Here is a 17,902-nt window from a genome sequence, read left to right as displayed (position 1 = left end):
CTGAAAGCGATAAGAGATAGATATACCTTTCGCCAGTAGTGCCGCCGCCTTGGATAATGGACTACGGACAAGTTGATGACATATGCAATAAAGACGAGAGCCAGTTAAGCAAATATTACAGATAAATTACTGTCGGTAATATCGGTTTCCAGCGAGCTAGTTAGCTGGGAAAGTTTGTGTCTTCTTGTGTCACGTCTTCTTTCGGAGCATAATTTCGCTCCTCGCTCTACTCGTGCTGGTTTCGATATAGTGGCACGGTACCAGGAACGGATGAATGATTTATTGGATTTGTAGTACGAGCCGGAAAAGGCTGCAGTGCTGTATACCGGCGCCCTACTTATCGATATCGGTGGTTATCTTATATCGGGAAGTGTGCGATAACATGACGGGAAATTATTATGTCATTATAATGTTACAATCGGTGTTCGAATTTTGTGTATATCTTTATTAGTTGTATCATGCTAATTGGTTGAAATATTAAAACAATTATTAAACATTTCTCAAATTTAGTATTATTAACCCTACATCGGTTTCGTGACTTTTTCTATACGTAAACGGTTTTGTGGGGTACATTCGTACCCCAGAACTAAAATCGCTCTAATATATCTAATTTTTATTGAATTTATAATTAAAATGGATAGTTTTATTGCAAAATCATTCGTCAAGTAGCCCGTTCAAAAATATTCGTGTTTTGCGTATTTTATTATGTAATATTTTATTTTTTATGGAGCAAGTCTTTAAAATATATCAAAATTCCCTTTTTCGTTAATATTTTGCTATACCTCTGGTAGTTTCTAATTGATTTTGACCATCTATACGGCGTTGCAAAGATTACACTAGTTTACAGCATTTCTGAACTAAATAAGCTGGTGGTCATTTTCAATGTAAAATTTCGTGCTGAATCTGAAAATGAGGTCCAAAAAGTTTACAGTAGAACAGTTTTCGAGTTACAGTAAAAAAATGAATTTTACCTATAACATTAAAAGTACGTTCAGTAAAATCCAAATATCTTCGCTTGTAGTGCATCGATATGAAATATTATTATGTTGAATTAAAGGTAATTGAATTCACTTTTGATCGTTAGAACATTTTGTTTCAGTGCGACTACTGGTTCTGGCGTTATTTGCGAATTTATTGAACTTTTTCTTAATTTTTCGTCATTTTTTGAAGAAAGATGGGCGTTTGGTCAATATTTTGGGCAAGATATAGAAATCCTAAAAATTATATTTTTATGGGAAATTAAAGCCTGCTAATCACCAATGAAAATAAGCACTTATTGGGTTAAATCGGACGAAAATTGTGAAAGTTATTTAATTTTTTGTAGAATGGAGATTTTTGTGATTCCCTGGGTCAACTTATTGAACCGTCTTGATTCCAATTTTTTCCAGAGTTTGTTTAATAATATATGAGGGATTCTCTGTCAGAATATTGTTAAACAAGTAACTTGAAAATTTTTGAGAGAATTTAATGTTGGGTAATATTCGAACTCGTTTATCCAAAGATTCAAGACTTCTGACAATAATTACAGGCTCAGTGGAGTAATGTCATCAAAAATTTGGCATTAAAAATACGCATAATATTTACGTACATCATACAGATTCGTATATCCTCAAAATACGTTGTAAATATCATGCTCCACAACGCTTTGATACACACATCAAAGGTTATGACGGTGCAAAATGTTAGATTCAGACACTAGCTTCACGAATGATGATTTATTCGCTGATTTCGTCACGTTTTGTTCTACTAACAATTTATTTTACGTTATTAAAACGTCTTGAAGTTTATAATTCGAAATTATATTGTATTCACACTGGCTTCCACGATGTATCGATTTTACGGTACTGGTTCACAAAACTTCAATATACTACAATATATTGCGTAAAACAGCTAAGTGCAATTAAAAAATATTCTATGCTCTTCAAATCATTCTGAAGATCAGATTTTGAGATTTTAAATCTAAAATAAGTCTTGTTCGATGTCCTACATAATTTTAAAACACGAATTGCTAGTTATTCTATGAAGGAAAACAAATTTACATTTTACATATTATTAATTTTATAAAACTTGCCGTATGTAGTTGGTATCACATATATCTACGGATTCGTATAGTTTGTATTAACATTGTACAAAACCCAGTTGAGCAGTTAGCGGTTCAAAAAACGAAGTTTATGACATGTGAGGATTTAGTTTACAACGAAATTTATATCATAATTTTTTATTGTAACTCGAAAACTGTTCTACTAGAAATTTTTTCGACCTCATTTTCGGATTCAGCACGAAATTTGACATCAGAAATGGTGTTCGAATATTGAAGTTCAGTTTTTTATTTTGTAAGCTAGTGTTATTAAATTGCCTTTTGAACAAGTAGTAAATTATCGAAAAACCGCTCAAAAAGTGTATTTATCCCGATGCTTTTTTGAACACCAAACGCCAATACAAAATAGTAAAAATACAGCAATATGCAGTAACGGAGAAAAAACAGGAAGGCATAGCCGGTGCATTGTACGTGTATGTTCCAAAACTGGGGCTACAGAAGATGACGAATCGAGTGGTGCGTGATGCATACTATATACAAATCATATTCACGAATGCACGGTGTTCCTAAAACCGTTATTAACAAAAAAAATGACCATAAATTTGGCATACGGCATTCAAAAGATACAGTATCCAAGCATCTTCGCAGTGAATTTCAAAATGATCCATCGAGAGAATCGAGAGATATGGTAATTTGAAGTTTTATGATACGTTTCATAAGGCTACCAGAATATAAAATAGAGTTGTCTACATCAATTGATAGACAATATAATCGATCTCAACTATATGTATTATCATTATTTATTGTATATTTTTGTATTAAAAATAGCGATTTTTATATAGGGTAAGGTGGGGCAAATCCGACCTAGTAAATGGTTTGGGCTGTAAAATGCTCATTTTACATCGGATCAAGTCGTTTTATATACCAAATTAAAGACTAGACTTCTAAGCAACTTTTTATGTATAGCATTTGAATCGTAACTTGGGAAAATTTCGAGACGCAAGCGTTTTACGAAAACGTTCATTTTTGCTGTTTTAAAAAATGGTGGGGTAAGCCCGACCGCTTATGTTTTTGGTTGATTTAGTACAGATATTACCCAAATTTTATGGGTTTTCAATGATAAATCAATGAATGTTATGTTATTGAATTGTAACATAAGGAAAAAATTGAATTCAATGTCAACTTGGAATGTCAAAATCACGAGCACGTAACACGTAAAGATATTTCCATTTTTATCGGAGCAATTGCTCGACGAATACTATATTTATCCCATTTTTGTGTCTTTCGTTTGTAATTATAAACCAACGTGCAAAAAAATAATAAATAATGACAATAAAAATATATTTCAATTTGATAAATAAAAATTTTCTTAGCAAAAAAGCGGTCGGATTTACCCCAATATTTAGAGGTCGGATTTGCCCCACCGCGTCATTTTTCATTACGATGCAATTAAAGAAAATATGAGAAAAGTTGGACTAAATTCATCTATGCACTTTGTACGACTTTAATCAAAGAATTACATTTTTTATACAATCACTTTGACAATCAGAAATTTATTGTAGTCAATGATGCACAAAAATCAAATCAAAAGTTGTAAAAACCCACTTATTGTCGTTTGAGCATCTCAATGTAGACTAATAAAATGCTGTCATGCAACCATTATGATTATTTTCGATGCTCTACACGACAACAATGACAACAATTCGCGAAGTGCTTCCGATTTTCGATAACAGAGGGGGGTCGGGTTTACCCAACGGTCGGATTTGCCCCATCTTACCCTACTAGTTGATTGCAATTGCTGTATACTACAAATTGTGGATATATGAAATGTTAAAACTAACACAGTCGTGATTCGCTGGTCGCTTAATTTTTAACAGGGGGCCGCTCTAGTTGGTTCATTGTCGAACTAAAAACATCTGAATGTTAAATTCTTATGTTAAATTCAATTTGACAATAAAACTGACAATAATTAGAATTAGAGATATGAGTAGATGAACTTGTACTACCAACAAGTTCATCTACTCATACTACTTAATATACTCTTACTACTTAATATACTTCACCAAAATTTTGGCGACATACCAAAATTTTGGTGAAGTATATTAAGTAGTGAGTTTATTACATTCGACGACGTGTTTCATGTTGTTCTGGGAAGTTGACTAATGGTTTGAACAGAATCAGTACCGCATGACGTAAATAGTGGAATTGCACCGCATTAACTTCTGCTTCGATGAGCATCATGTTCACCTTCAATATTTGCTCCACTTCACGAATTGATGGTCTTACCGAACATTTCGAGTAGTCAACAGCAATACAGTTTGCCCGCAACGGGACATACTCTTGCTTTATATTGTCACTCATTGTTTGTTCACGTTTCACACACTAGGTGGAAGAAATCAATTTTTGCCTTTGCAAATAGACCAAGCGGCGCGCGGGTAAATTTAATTACTTGCCCTGCTATAGCAGCGGAGCGTCTGAACTGAGCAAGATGAGAAACCGAACTGAGAATTATTTGTTTAAAAAATATATGTTGTCAAATATCAATCCTAAAAGATCGGGTCAAAAATATACGAAAATTTTTTTTCGGTGATCGGAGATAAAATTGTGTGTCTAATGAAATATTCGTGCTACATTCAAACATAGTAAAATAACGAAACATTTCATTTCAGTCACGAAAAATAGTTTCGTATTCGATGATTGATTTCGAGCAACGTACACTAAGTAGAATTTTTTTTCTTTTGGTCGTCATTTATTCAGCTCTAAAATGAACAACACGAAGAATTTTCAATGGACGAGAATGCTTTGTTGCAGAAAATGACTAATGAATTCGTGCATTATAAAATCATTTGCATTCTATTTATGAATTTGTTTCATCAGTGGTCAGCTTATACACTGGAACCTCCATTTACGAACCAAAATGGGGGTTCGCAAATGGAACTTGGAAAGGGAATGAATGTTAGTCCGATACTTGCTTTTGCTTGAGGCCGCACTGCGCACTTCACAGGTATCACGGGAGGAGGATATCTGTTAGAAAATATAGAAGTTGGATTTTATTTCTTCTTTATCGACGCCAGAAAGGTGACTCCACCATCTGGAATAGATATCGACCCATCAACTCATGGACCGGGGATTAACAGATTTACTTCCATTCCCCGGGAAGATGAGGCCACACCACATTTTTTCACCTCAGAAAAATCTTAACTACCTCGGCTGGGATTGAACCCAGAACAACTGGGATGGGTAGCGGTCACGCTGAAAAGGAAAAAAAAATTTCTTAGGGGCGACATACCAAAATTTTGGTGAAGTATATGGTTAAGTTGGAAATGCAGAATGATAAAACTGAAAATACATGCTAAATTTTTTTCGCTGAATGCCAGCTAAATTTTGCTGAATTTTCATCAGCTAAAGGATTCAGCAATTTAAGATACTGATAGCTCAGCAATTCGAATTATGTCAATTCGACATATTCACTTTGCTGAAAATTAGAAATTGAAAGTTCAATTGCCGAATTCTCAGTATTTCGTATTGGATTACTAAAAATCCGGTAATTGCGCTGTCAATTTGACAATTTGAATTGCTGAATTTTCAGCAAAGCGAATTTGCCAAACTGGTTCAATTCAAATTACCGATCTTTTGGCATCTTGGATTGCTGAAACTTTCAACTGATGAAAATTCAGCAAATTTTTGCTGAAATCAGCAACCAAATTTTGGTGTGTAGAATATGGGTTTTCACCCCAGTTCACATCTGTTTGTTGACTGCAAAGGTCGATTATCATTTTCATTATCTAGGTATACATTCGATCGAGGGCAAGAACCCTTGTCTTTTTCTCAATAACTTCCGATGACAAAACATACATTTTCTACGATCAAAAACGCGGGAAATAATTGATCTAACGCAGATGTCATTTTGACAGAATTGTTATCTACGATGAAACAAATATTGCCCACAGTACCATTGAGATAAATTATTAGAAAGCCTGATAACCTGCAATCTATTTGCACATGATGGTGTTTCTTGTTTAAGGTGTTCGTGTAATGGTTTGGCATTTAGAAGGGTCGTCGTGAAAGCACCAGTCAAAGTCATGAGCGCCATTATTTGCAGATGGTTTAGCATTGACTGGACCGTCATTACCCTTTGCCACCACACAAGGCATCTTTATCAGAATTCAGTAACGACTGACTCAAATGGCACGTTCCCCTTGTTGATCGGAGATTTGTGCCTTACCGTGATTTGTCTTTTCACTATATCCTGATGGGAAGGATTGGAGAAGTGGTAAGGTTAGGGATAAGGAAAATAACGACATAGAGAACACAGACAATACGGAAGTATTCTTCACCCCTAAGGGAATAAAAGACACTTTTCGATGAACGGATATGTCAACACCCCCAAAGGGATATTGGCATTTAAATACGACTTAAACTATATATAGTTTCGTTTTCATGATAAAATTTTGCACTTTTTCAAGATCTTTCCATTATTTTAAATAGTGGGTTCCAAATTTATTAAAATCGGAAAATTAACTTTTTAATGGTTCGAGATAGAGTTTCGCAGTCTTTCAGAAAATTTTTGAAAATCTAATTTTGTAAAATTTAGTTGAAGGCACTGAAACTCTATGTCTTTTACTTTTCATTTTGCCTGAAATTTACCGAAAATGATATTTCTTAAGACAGCCACGGTATTTAATGTTTAGTGTCCCAATCGAATATAATGCTATTTGAAAAAGTTATATATTTTATACAAAAGTTTTCATAACATTGAAAATAAAAGTTTAGTAGTTAGCGCATGCAAACAAATTATGCGCCGTATAATAATCTTCAAGTTGTTCAAAGGATACTTTAGTGTAATATAAAAACTACAAAAGTTATAGAAATAAAACCCTTTTTTAAGGAATACCCTAAAGCTTACATTTAGATTTGTCGTGCAAATATAAAATATAAAAGATAAAACTTGTGCGTCTTCAGAATTTTTTTTTACAACTTCATCGAAGAAACTGTTAAAAAGTTCAATTTAAAATCTTGTTAAAATTAGAAATATCCTAACTCCTGTTTAAACAAAAAGAAAGGCCTTGCGAAGCACAACAACTTTCCTAAGCAAAGGCTAAGTTATTTAGTTTGAGCAAAAAGTTAAAATTTATGTCAAAGTTGCATTCTGATGCACTGTTTTGAGAAGGAAGAAGGTCAGACTGATCATTCTTAGCCTCCTCGTAAGTTACGCGACCACCTTTGGGATTAAATCTTACAGTTATTTCCCGCCACGCTAATGGAGTGGTGTATCCTGTAGCAAAACTACAAGTAAGAACATTTTTCAAAATATGGTAGAAGTGTTCATATCCTCTTTGAAGTAGAACTGAAACGATTCCATCTTTTCCTGGAGACCTTTACGGAGCAAAACTTGATCGATTCAGTTGTCAAAATTCTACGAGAAAATTCTCAATTATTAGAACTACCTGAAAAGAACTCAGGGGCGTCGGTGATGGCTCTGTAGAGCCTGTAGAGTGTGTGTCAAAAAGACAATTGACTACTATATCTTCGTCGGAGAACTGCTAATGGTGAATACTCATATGACGAAGATATAATACTCAATTGTCTTTTTGACACACACTTTTAAGGAACTTTCTAATGAAACTGACATAAAAAGTCTTACTATGTCGAAAGTAACTTATTTAATCTACTAGTCTCGTTTTAGACTTGAGATGCCTTTTCAAACATTTTTGTCAAAGGTTGAAGGACATTTTTGTGTGTTTTGCGAGCCAACCTAAATGCCCCCGTCCATCCCTGCATCTGCGATTCCAAGCTCTTCATAATAACTTATTGAGACGAATAAGTTCGGTATTTCAGCAAGGGATTCCTCTGGAAGCAAACATACCTCGAAGCGGACAAGCCTTTTGGTAAGCTGCCATTATGAGCGAGAGAAAATACCCATAAAACCAATCTTCGTAGAGGTCCCAATTCATAGATTTGGGATTACGATATGTGACAAATCTAGCGAGTCGTTTAAATAATCAAGGATTTATGACCAGATAACGACGGTTTGAGCTCATCGGGTGCGACCCAGTTTGCCAAATCGTACCGCCGGAGCAGAGAGTTACATCTAACACCTCTTCTGTGCCAGATCAGCGAAAGAATCCTACTTTCCTTTTTAAAATGAAAACAAAACTTCTGGTCAAAAATCGCCGTATGTAGGTTACCGGGTGTAGACCGCTTCGAAAAAAAATGATTATTTTGGTATGTAATACAGAAAATACATTGATAGCCATGATCCCAACCAATCGTTCAAGTATAATGCCATATGTTTTCTGATATGAACTAGTTTTAAGGAAACAAAGTTTCTTGAATGAATGGTTTATCATTCATGATTTCACGTGAAATCGCGATATTTTTTTCATGAACTTTCTTTTTTATAATGTCAAGCTGTGTGAACCTATCGAGCTGAATTTCGAGCACACTTTAGACACGCCTGTGATCTTTTGAATCGCAAACTGGATCAAAAGAAACGAGAAGCCAAGGGGAGGGGGCACCGTCAATAATCAACTAGTCATAAAAAGTTCACCCATCAATCCGTTCGGAACCGCCGATTCGCATATTTTTCGCGATCTTCCCGCCTCTCGGCTTACACCACCAGCTGATGAAGTGTAAATTTTGCAGTGCTTTCATGTTCATTGATTCCACATTATAAGTGAGATGAGGTTTGCATCGATATGCATATTTTCAAAGTAGGTAGGTACCTCTTCGAGAGCCCCGATCCACTTCGAAGTGAATGAATATTGATGAGGATGAGCTACGGATTAGAGTGCACTGGAAACAAACTGCACACCGCCACGCCGTGGCACGGTGCTTTCTGGCACGTTGGAGTGGTGTGTAGTGGGAGCGTGAAAATGCGGATGAAAAATTCTGCCCAATCAGCTGATGTTCGGGGCATAAACCAACCGCAGAAAACAGCCTGAACATTATATATGTGATCCAGATTCAGAACGAGAAGGGGTGGGGGGGAGGGGTGGCTTTGTGGATCGAAAAAAGGACACATTTTAGCATTTGAAGCGAATGCAAATCGGATGAAAATTTTATCATGCTCGGCTCGTTTCTCGATGGTGCTTAACGGTATGCGAAGGTCGAACCAGCATAATCATGTTTTACAGCTGAATGCCTCGGCTTCCCGATGATGTTTGCCTTATCAGACAGTTTGAACACGTACACGCAAAGTTACAGGAGCACGCTGCTGCACTTCCTTCCCAGTGCTGGGGTCTTGGTCTTTTTTAGTGAAGCGATGCTGAGAAAGTTGTAAGGCACTTGGTGTATGCGGGAGTGTTTATCTCGTTTAGTGAATAGCTGACCCGAGAGGTGTATCGATTTTATTATCTGGTGTACTGAGGGAGGTAGCGGTTTAAAGTTGGCTCTAATAGAGCAAATAGCTTGATTAGATTGTGGCAGATGTAAGGTTTGTGCAACGGGTTAGTAATATCAAGGTATTGCTTTTGCCACTTTTTGCAAGTGGAAAATTCTATAAAATAGAGTAGAGAGTGTATTGGTAGGCCAGCTTATCATAGTTTGTAACCACATTACTTGATTAGGTTCTGCTTGATATTTAAATTTTCTTGAAGCATAGGTACAGCAGTGAGTTTGTCTAATGAACTAGGGTTAGAAAAATTGAACGAAATTGTAGAAAATTCCCAATTTAAAAACATACATATAGAAAAATGTTTTATGACTATTGTTAAACCAAAAGTTTTACCTATGTCTTAAAAATCTTTCATACCGGGTGAATCAATTTTGAGCAGCTCTGTGGTTCATCATAGAAAATTTTCTCTAATCTTTCAGTCCGCAACTCAACCCTCTCCAGAATCTGGTTTCAGAAGATTTATTATCATTATTTTTTATTTTTGAAAACTTAACCATTACAATGAACAGAGGGGCGAATCATGCAACACCTAAAATCAACTGCTGCTGTGTTTCTTGGAAGCGTGTGAAAAATATGTTGAGTGTCTCACATATCTAAAGGTTGCATCACGGAAAAAAACACTGTGGAAAATTACCTAGTGGACCGATTCATTTCAAACTTTCAGGCAATATAATATAACCCATTAGTAAGTTTTTGACATATTTATATGATTGAACTTCAATACCATAACCGTACGCTCGCACCTTGCGCTTAATTCCACTCATTAGGCTCTGTACAACATCTGGTTGCAGCTTCTTCTGTACGGAAACGCGCTTTTTCTTCATGTCTTCCTCAGATTTGATTCTTGGGATGCTTCCGTAGTACCTGCTTCATAATTGCATAGTATTTGCACGTATGGCTCTCTGAACGAAAGATTTGGACAGATTCAACTTGTTTGGCCACATCTCTGGCTGAAGCATTGCGATTCTGCTTAAACGCTTTCACTACACGCTTGTGATCCTAGTCACAAATAGAACATCCATTCTACAGTGAGAAAAATTGACCCAAAACGCGATATTTTTTGAAAAGGCTGGATGACGTTTATCAGGAAAAGTGTTTTTATATGTAAAATGGTCTGAAATGGTCAGCTTGCTAGTACTTTGAACGACCCCACGGTACGCTACCGTGCCCGTTTTGTCCCAAATTCCCCCTTTCGTTTGAGTTTATGTTCCTGACTAAATACATAACTCGGAAGAAAGTTGAATACGGCTGACCAAAATTGGTCTTCCTCGAAACGTATACACCCATTTTAACCTAATTCTTCGCACAACTGTAGTGTGAAGTTAGTCTTGGCTTTATATTTCGGTGAAAGGCTATATGCGGCCGACAAAATTAGCAATTCTTTTGAATATAAGTCCAGATTATCGTTTGAATATAGTTAAAATAACCGCACGAAACATGTGTACCCATCTCACCCCAATTCTTCGCATATTTCAAGTGTGAAGTTAAACTTACTACTTTTCATCAACCACATTCAGCCTCGTTCCAAGAAGGACAGCCTTCTCGGAACGAGGCTCAATGCGATTGATGAAAAGTAGTAATTCGTATGTAAAAATTCCGAGAAATCGATTGAAGATACATTTAGAATGACCGCACGAAATGTATATACCCGTATGTACCCGTTGTACCCCAATTCTTATCATTATTGAAGCGTGAGCTTAAACCTGGCTGTGCTTTTCAGAAAGACGCTGAAAGTGGCTGATGAAGAGTTAAAATTCTTATGTTAAAAATTCAGGGGAATCTATTGAAAATAGTTAGAATGATCGCACAAAACGTGTGTATCCGTTTTACCCCACTTTTTACCATAACTCAAGTGGGAAGTTAAATTTGGCTGTGCTTCTCTAAAAGAGGATGAATGCGGTTTCCCAAAAATAGAAATTCTTGTACAAAAAAATCTGGGGAATCGATTGAAGATAGTTAAAAAGACCGTGCGAAACGTGTATACCGGCTTACTAAAGAGAGCATAACGATTCATCGTGGTGAGTGTCCAGGCTCTCTTTAGTATTTCTGTAAAATATGATTAGAGTGCTTTTAAGGGACATCATCCCTATGATTCTCTGCGCACTTACCACACCGATCCCTATTACTACAAAGGTCCATTTGCTCTCATTTAGTGCAAACCTTGTACAAGGAACGTCTGCCTGTTGGGATCTTTGTACCGCAAGGAGTGTCCCGTCTTAATTAGCTAAGCAGGTCACGCGATACAAATTTGAAGAGACATAATATTTTGTCCTCTTGTGCGATTTCAAACCCAAATGCTTCTTTAGTAGAGAGAAAGATCCTTGAAACAGCAAACCTCTTCACCACACGCATGATCAACTCGAATCGGTGACTACACCGTCGATCTCAACTATGTGAACGGACATGTAGACGCGGTAGTTCTTCATAAATCACTTGTTGTCAGTAATGTCATTTGCTTGCTTTAGACAGGATATCACATTTCTAAGTTTCTCTGGGCGAACTTTCGAGATATTCGATCACGGCTGAAAATTTCTGCCTTAGTTTTTTCGAAATCTAGCCGCTTTGAAAAACCTAATGTCACCTAATTTTACGAATATACAATATAAGAGTTGCGACTGAAATTTACACGAAATGAGCGATAGTCAAACACGAACGAGCTTTGATCGAATCATTTGGAAATCCGCTTTCTGATGTTTTTAAAAGTTTCTTATCCAGTTTACACCTAGCGTAAATTGATTTCACAAATAATCCGGCTAAAATGGTCCGTCAGTTGCCTTCAAACACCTAACTTCGAATGATATTGCAGACAAATCTACAGTGACCTTATTTTTTTAATTTCACAAAATTTTAGTGTTAGTGGAGAACTAACTGTTAATAATTTTGATTTTCTGTGTCACATTCAGAATATTTTCTCAAAACTAGTTTTATTGTAAAAGTTATGCAAGCCTAGAAATCAAAATTTGGTCAAAAAATTATGAGTAAATTTTCCATCGGTATATTTCGACTTCTGTGCACGCTGCGTAAAAAATAATACGCCCGGAGTACGTCTGCAAAGGACATTGAAATCTTGAGTTGATTTATATTCAAAGCAAAGATATAAGAAGTCAAAATAAGTGTAAGTACCATTTCCACTTAATTATTGTTCGAAAGTCGAACTGAAAATGAAAGCTAATGTAAACACCAAAGGGGCGCAAAATTGAAATTCCGCCAAGGGCGCCAGAAGTTCATGCTACTGCTCTGTTTGGTAGTAAGGGGGTTGTTTACGCCGGGATCTGGCCGATACTCAAGCCCGGGAAACAGTGAAACACAGGGCGGACGAACAGCACCAGAAACGAAAACAAACTTGGCTGGCCCCGCACAGGCCAGCAAAAGGGCGTTCTTTTCCGCCTTCTTCGGACCTTTCCAGTCCACACAACACCAGCTACTGTATATCATAACATTTATTTACACTATTTACAAGAATTTATATTTAAATTTCACTGTTTCGAATTTATCTAAGTCCCGGTCTGTGGGGAAGCGGTAGTGCAACGTATGCACGGCCATCGCGACGCACAGTCAGTTCTGCTGGACTGTCTTGATCGGCGATAAACTTTGTACTACCCGTCCGGTCCCACAGGCATGGTATGGGCTGACGGGTAAAAGATGATGATCGCCCCGAGTGTGTGCGATCCTCTTCAGTCGGTGCTACTACGGCAACGAATTTGCGTAGAAACCACCGGACTGCAAAAGTCATTGTTGGAAAGACCAGCAGCAATCAGCTGAACAGCAATGATATTAGCTTGCCTTCGTTTTACGTGTGTGCCAGCTGACCGAAATTGGAGAAGAAATTCATCTGTGGGAAATTATTCGATTTGGCACACTGTCAGCTGGTGTCGATTTTAGCGGTCAAAATAATTTTCCGATACTATGTTCACTTCGGCGTGAACAGGGGTCTTCTATTCGCGAGCCCTAAAATTGAGCACTTTTTTGAGGAATAAATTGTAAAGCATCTACTCAATGGATTTAGAAACTTTTTTTTATTTTGAAGATACATGTTTTGACTTTTCAATTTTACTTTTGAAGACGAAAAGAAAAATCTCTCGCGACCTTGAAACTTCTTTGATGACATGATGTTGAAACTGCATGGGTCCCGCTTGAGTAAAGTTGTGGCAAATTGGGGAATCTGTAATCAGAAAACTCATATTTTTTATAATCATAGATACGTTGGCTATGTTTAAACGAGAGGGATTTCTTTTATTTGATAATTTGCAAAAGTTATGTTACGATTTGTGAAAATTTTCAATATTTACGTTATTTTTTAGCCTATTGGGGGCCAAAAAAATGGAATAAATCGACATTTTGCAAATCCCTCTCGACCAAACATAGCGGTATATTTTCTGAACAATTGGAGAAAAACCTGTTTTAATCCACCTAGCGGTGCAATTGTGCCTTTCTCATTTCTCTAAACTATGGCACGGAGGCTTTTTATGTTCAACATAATTGTGGAAATGTCCATTACATTCTTAGTACACTTTGCACTTATACACAATGGCATGCCAGCCACGAACTTGATGAGCTACGTGTCGACGGTGAAATAAAAAAATATCATACTCCATTAGCCTAATCAGCATTAGATCAATGTTGTCTGCTTGCTAACTTATTTTGTCATGCGGGGATGGGTATGTGAGGAGGGCGAAAGTCCCATGAACGAACGACTCCCCAGCTTAAATTGGCATGCTTTGTAATATAGTGGTGGTTTAAAGATGATGGGGTTGAGAGGGAGGGGTATGAGGTGGTGGTCTGAGGGGTGATTTAAGGAGATTTTTAAAGGAGGGGAGTGAACAGTAGAGGGGGGGGGGGTGTAACCCCTCTCCGTAAACCATCAACTACGCCCCTGTTAAAATCCAGAAACCTTATGCGAGTCGAAAAAAAATTTAGGTTGACGTTTTTCAGAGTGATTGCATAACCTTTCTATATGAGAAAGGCAAAAATGTGCAAAATCCAAAAAAGTGAATCTTCGTCAAATTTTTTTCGTGTTTGCATCAAATCTCGACGTTTTATGCACCTTGAATACATTTAGCATCAAAAATAAAAATTCTATTTTTAATTTTTCCTATAGTTTTTATGAGAAATTTCTGTGTGGCCGCACTCTGAAACCCGTAATTCCGGAACCAGAATTCCGATCGATCCAAAATTCAATAGCAGCCGATGGGAAGGTTGCACCTTTCATTTGAGACTAAGTTTGGGAAAATCGGTCCAGCCATCTCTGAGAAAAATGAGTGACATTATTTGACACATACGCACATACATACACACACACATACACACACACATACACACACATACACACACATACATACACACATACACACACATACAGACTTTTTCCGATCTCGACGAACTGAGTCGAATGGGATATGACACTCGGCCCTCCGGGCCGGGATTAGGTTGACGTTTTTCAGAGTGATTGCAAACCTTTCTATATGAGAAAGGCAAAAATCATTGAAATCGGATCAGTACTTCTATGAAAAGTTTTACTTGAACGCTTAAAAACACCACTTTCGGGAAAACGCGTTTGAAGATAAAGTACGGTGTATAACTCGATAGTAGTAACTTACTAGATAATCTACTATACCGGGTCCGCAAAGCTCATCTTCCTCATCACGAAAATGTTCTTGGCTTTACACATTTTGCTCTCTCTGTTGAATTCGGGCCTGTTTTGCCGTGACACTCACTTTGCATTCAGAATGAGTTATATGTTCACTGTCGAGTCGAGTAGCACATCTTTCAGCTTCAGTTAATTCCTATCACCTCCATAACTTGTAAGATCGATTAAAAACCCTTGGTTAAAGATACTGACTGCCCAATAATTCACAACATTGACCACCAGCCTACCAGAATTTGTGCGTGTGTTTTGGCGCTGAGGAACAGATTCCACTATTCAGAGATACATTGATGTTTTGGGTGTGAGGTCCTATGCATCTTTCTAATACATCATTAGATGATAGACTTTCGTAGATCCTGACATGTTCGAAAGTTTCTAAAGTTCCTTTGACTTCAGTCTGACGCCACTTGCACCAACTGTCCTCGCTGGGTGAAATCTTTAAGTGTTGAGGATTTGCGTTCGATGGCGAGCAGTGTTCGATAGGGTGTCCCAAAAAGGCATCATGTTAAAAAAGTTATCGGGCTCACTTCTTAAATGAAAGGTTAAGGTATTTGGAGCACTTTTTTCTTCGCAGTGAATTTGCTAAAATGCTTCCTACTGGTGGCGAATTTAGATTTTTTGAAAAATGGGCCGATTTTAGGCAAAATTTCAAATGCATGCCTCTTGAAATGCTCCTGAACGACCTTAGATTTTTTCATGATTTTTTTATTTTCTGAAGGTCCAAATGGAGAAGTTTGCATAGTTATTTTGTTCAAATTTTGAATTATAAGAGCGGAAGAGCCATTAAAACTTAGTAAAAAGTGAAATTTTTGGTGTTTTTCAGTAGTTTTTCTTCAAAACTGGATATCTACAAAATTTTAAAAGTATAGAAAACACTTTACATAGTTGAGCCGAATACAGGTGCGTAATTTTGCTGAAGAAACTGTATAGCTACGGCCAACGGGGTTAAAGTTTTTGTTAAATAATATTTTATGATATTCATCAAAAATAACACTGTTCTACAAAATAAAACAACTTAAGTGTGCTTAGTCCGCATATTATTTTTCGGAAAACAGAAGGAAAATGATGACAAATGGCGTTTTTCGCTTGTCTCTAGTACATCAGAATCGGTTTTTATGAGCATTTGACGATTTTTTTAAAATTATTTTCTATACTAATAGCCACCTAGCGGGTTTGAAAATCACTAAAATTAAACAAATATGTCGAGTTAATGGCAAGTTATGGCATATATTTGAAGGCTGAACTGATTGGCGTATTCACATTTTTATATAAGGTCTTATTTCTATGTTAGGAACTTTAAAGTGGATAAAAATGAAGAGTGAGGTGAGTGTTGAAAAACTGATATTTACTGTTTAGATCACATAATTCCGAAAAAGTCAAATTTGGGGCAAATATCCTCGAAAAAGTTTTCCAACAGAATACAACGCATCTTTTGACACTATTATTTTGTTGAAGATGCCTTCTAGAAGTAATTATGGAGAATTAACTCTTCAAAAAATAATTAGTGACTTGGCGTCATTAGCAAAGTTATCATTATTTTTATAATTTAAGTTACAAAAAAATCATCAGATGCTCATTAAACCTCGTCCTGACATACCAATGACGTTTATAAAACGTCATTTTCATCATTTTCTTTCTATTTTCCGAAAACAATGTGTGGTCAAAGCATATTTGAACTGATTAATTATTTTGATGAATTGCTAAAAATATCAAAGGTTATCTAACAAAAACTTAAATAACTCATACCCCATCAGCCCTAGCTATACACTTTCTTCAACAAAATTACGCCCCTGTATACGGCTCAACTATATAAAGTGTTTTCTATACTTTTAAAATTTTGTAGATACCCAGTTTTGAAGAAAAACTACTGAAAAACACCAAAAATTTCACTTTCAACTAAGTTTTAATGACTCTGCCGCTCTTATAATTCAAAATATGTACAAGCTAACTATGCAAACTTCTCCATTTGGATCTACAGAAAAATAACAAAAATGCTGAAAAAATCTAAGACAGTTCAGGACCACTTCAACAGGCATGCATTTGAAATTTTGCCCAAAATCGGCCCATTTTTCAAAAAATCAAAATTCGCCACCAGTAGGAAGCGTTTTAACAAATTCACTCCGAAGAATAAAGTGATTCTAACACCCTAACCTTTCATTTAAGAAGTGAGCCCGATGACTTTTTTTCACATGATATCATTTTGGGACACCCTAGTGTTCGAGTGAAACCCAGATTGAATTTCGCATATGTTTTACAGAATTTAAGTTTTTTCGAATCGCCAGCCTATACAATTTTGACTTTTCCGTCATCTTTCGCTTTCCGTTTCCCACCGATACCATTGTTTTTTTCTTCAGTTTTCGTGATCTCCCTCCCATACGCTTCTCAACATGTCCGACGCATTTTTTTCCGTACGTGCGTTCCTCTCGTCCCACAAAAAAACAAGAAACCATTCACAAACGTTGACACAAACATAAATCGGTAGGAATTGACCGGTGAATTCTTTAAACCAATGTTTTTCAACCGGGGGTGAATTCACCCCCAGGGGTAGGTCAGATTTTGAATTATTCCGGGTAAATTTCAACTTGTTAGCCTAATATTTCCATCGAATTATTGACTCTATAATATAGAGAGAATAATTCGATGGAAATATTAGGATAATAAATTGAAATTTACCCGGACTAATTGATAATCTGACGTACCCCTGGGGGTGAATTCACCCCCATTGATTTTTCCATGGACAAGCGCCATCGCAGTGCGCCTCGCTTGTATCTCAGAAACGGCTGGAAATGGGTGCCTTTCGGTTACCAGAAACATGCCAAGGAAT

At 36.6% G+C, this 17,902-nt stretch overlaps 1 protein-coding gene across 4 annotated transcripts in view; it reads right to left on the bottom strand.

Moving 5' to 3' along the window:
- LOC131690863 (uncharacterized) overlaps positions 1–17,902 on the bottom strand; it is a 362,721-nt gene that overhangs the window by 333,456 nt on the left and 11,363 nt on the right. For 2 of the 4 annotated variants that reach the window (XM_058976933.1, XM_058976935.1), the window contains exon 2: positions 5,244–5,290. The exons of the other annotated variants lie outside the window; for them this stretch is intronic. The gene's annotated coding sequence lies outside the window, so the exon portion shown is untranslated. The remainder of the gene's footprint in view (positions 1–5,243; positions 5,291–17,902) is intronic. 4 annotated transcript variants of the gene reach the window in all.

This window comes from Topomyia yanbarensis, chromosome 3, assembly GCF_030247195.1.
Source record: "Topomyia yanbarensis strain Yona2022 chromosome 3, ASM3024719v1, whole genome shotgun sequence".
NCBI lineage: Eukaryota > Metazoa > Arthropoda > Insecta > Diptera > Culicidae > Topomyia > Topomyia yanbarensis.
The sequence above is the reverse complement of the archived record's forward strand: the minus strand, read 5'-3'. Positions and strand labels throughout refer to the sequence as shown.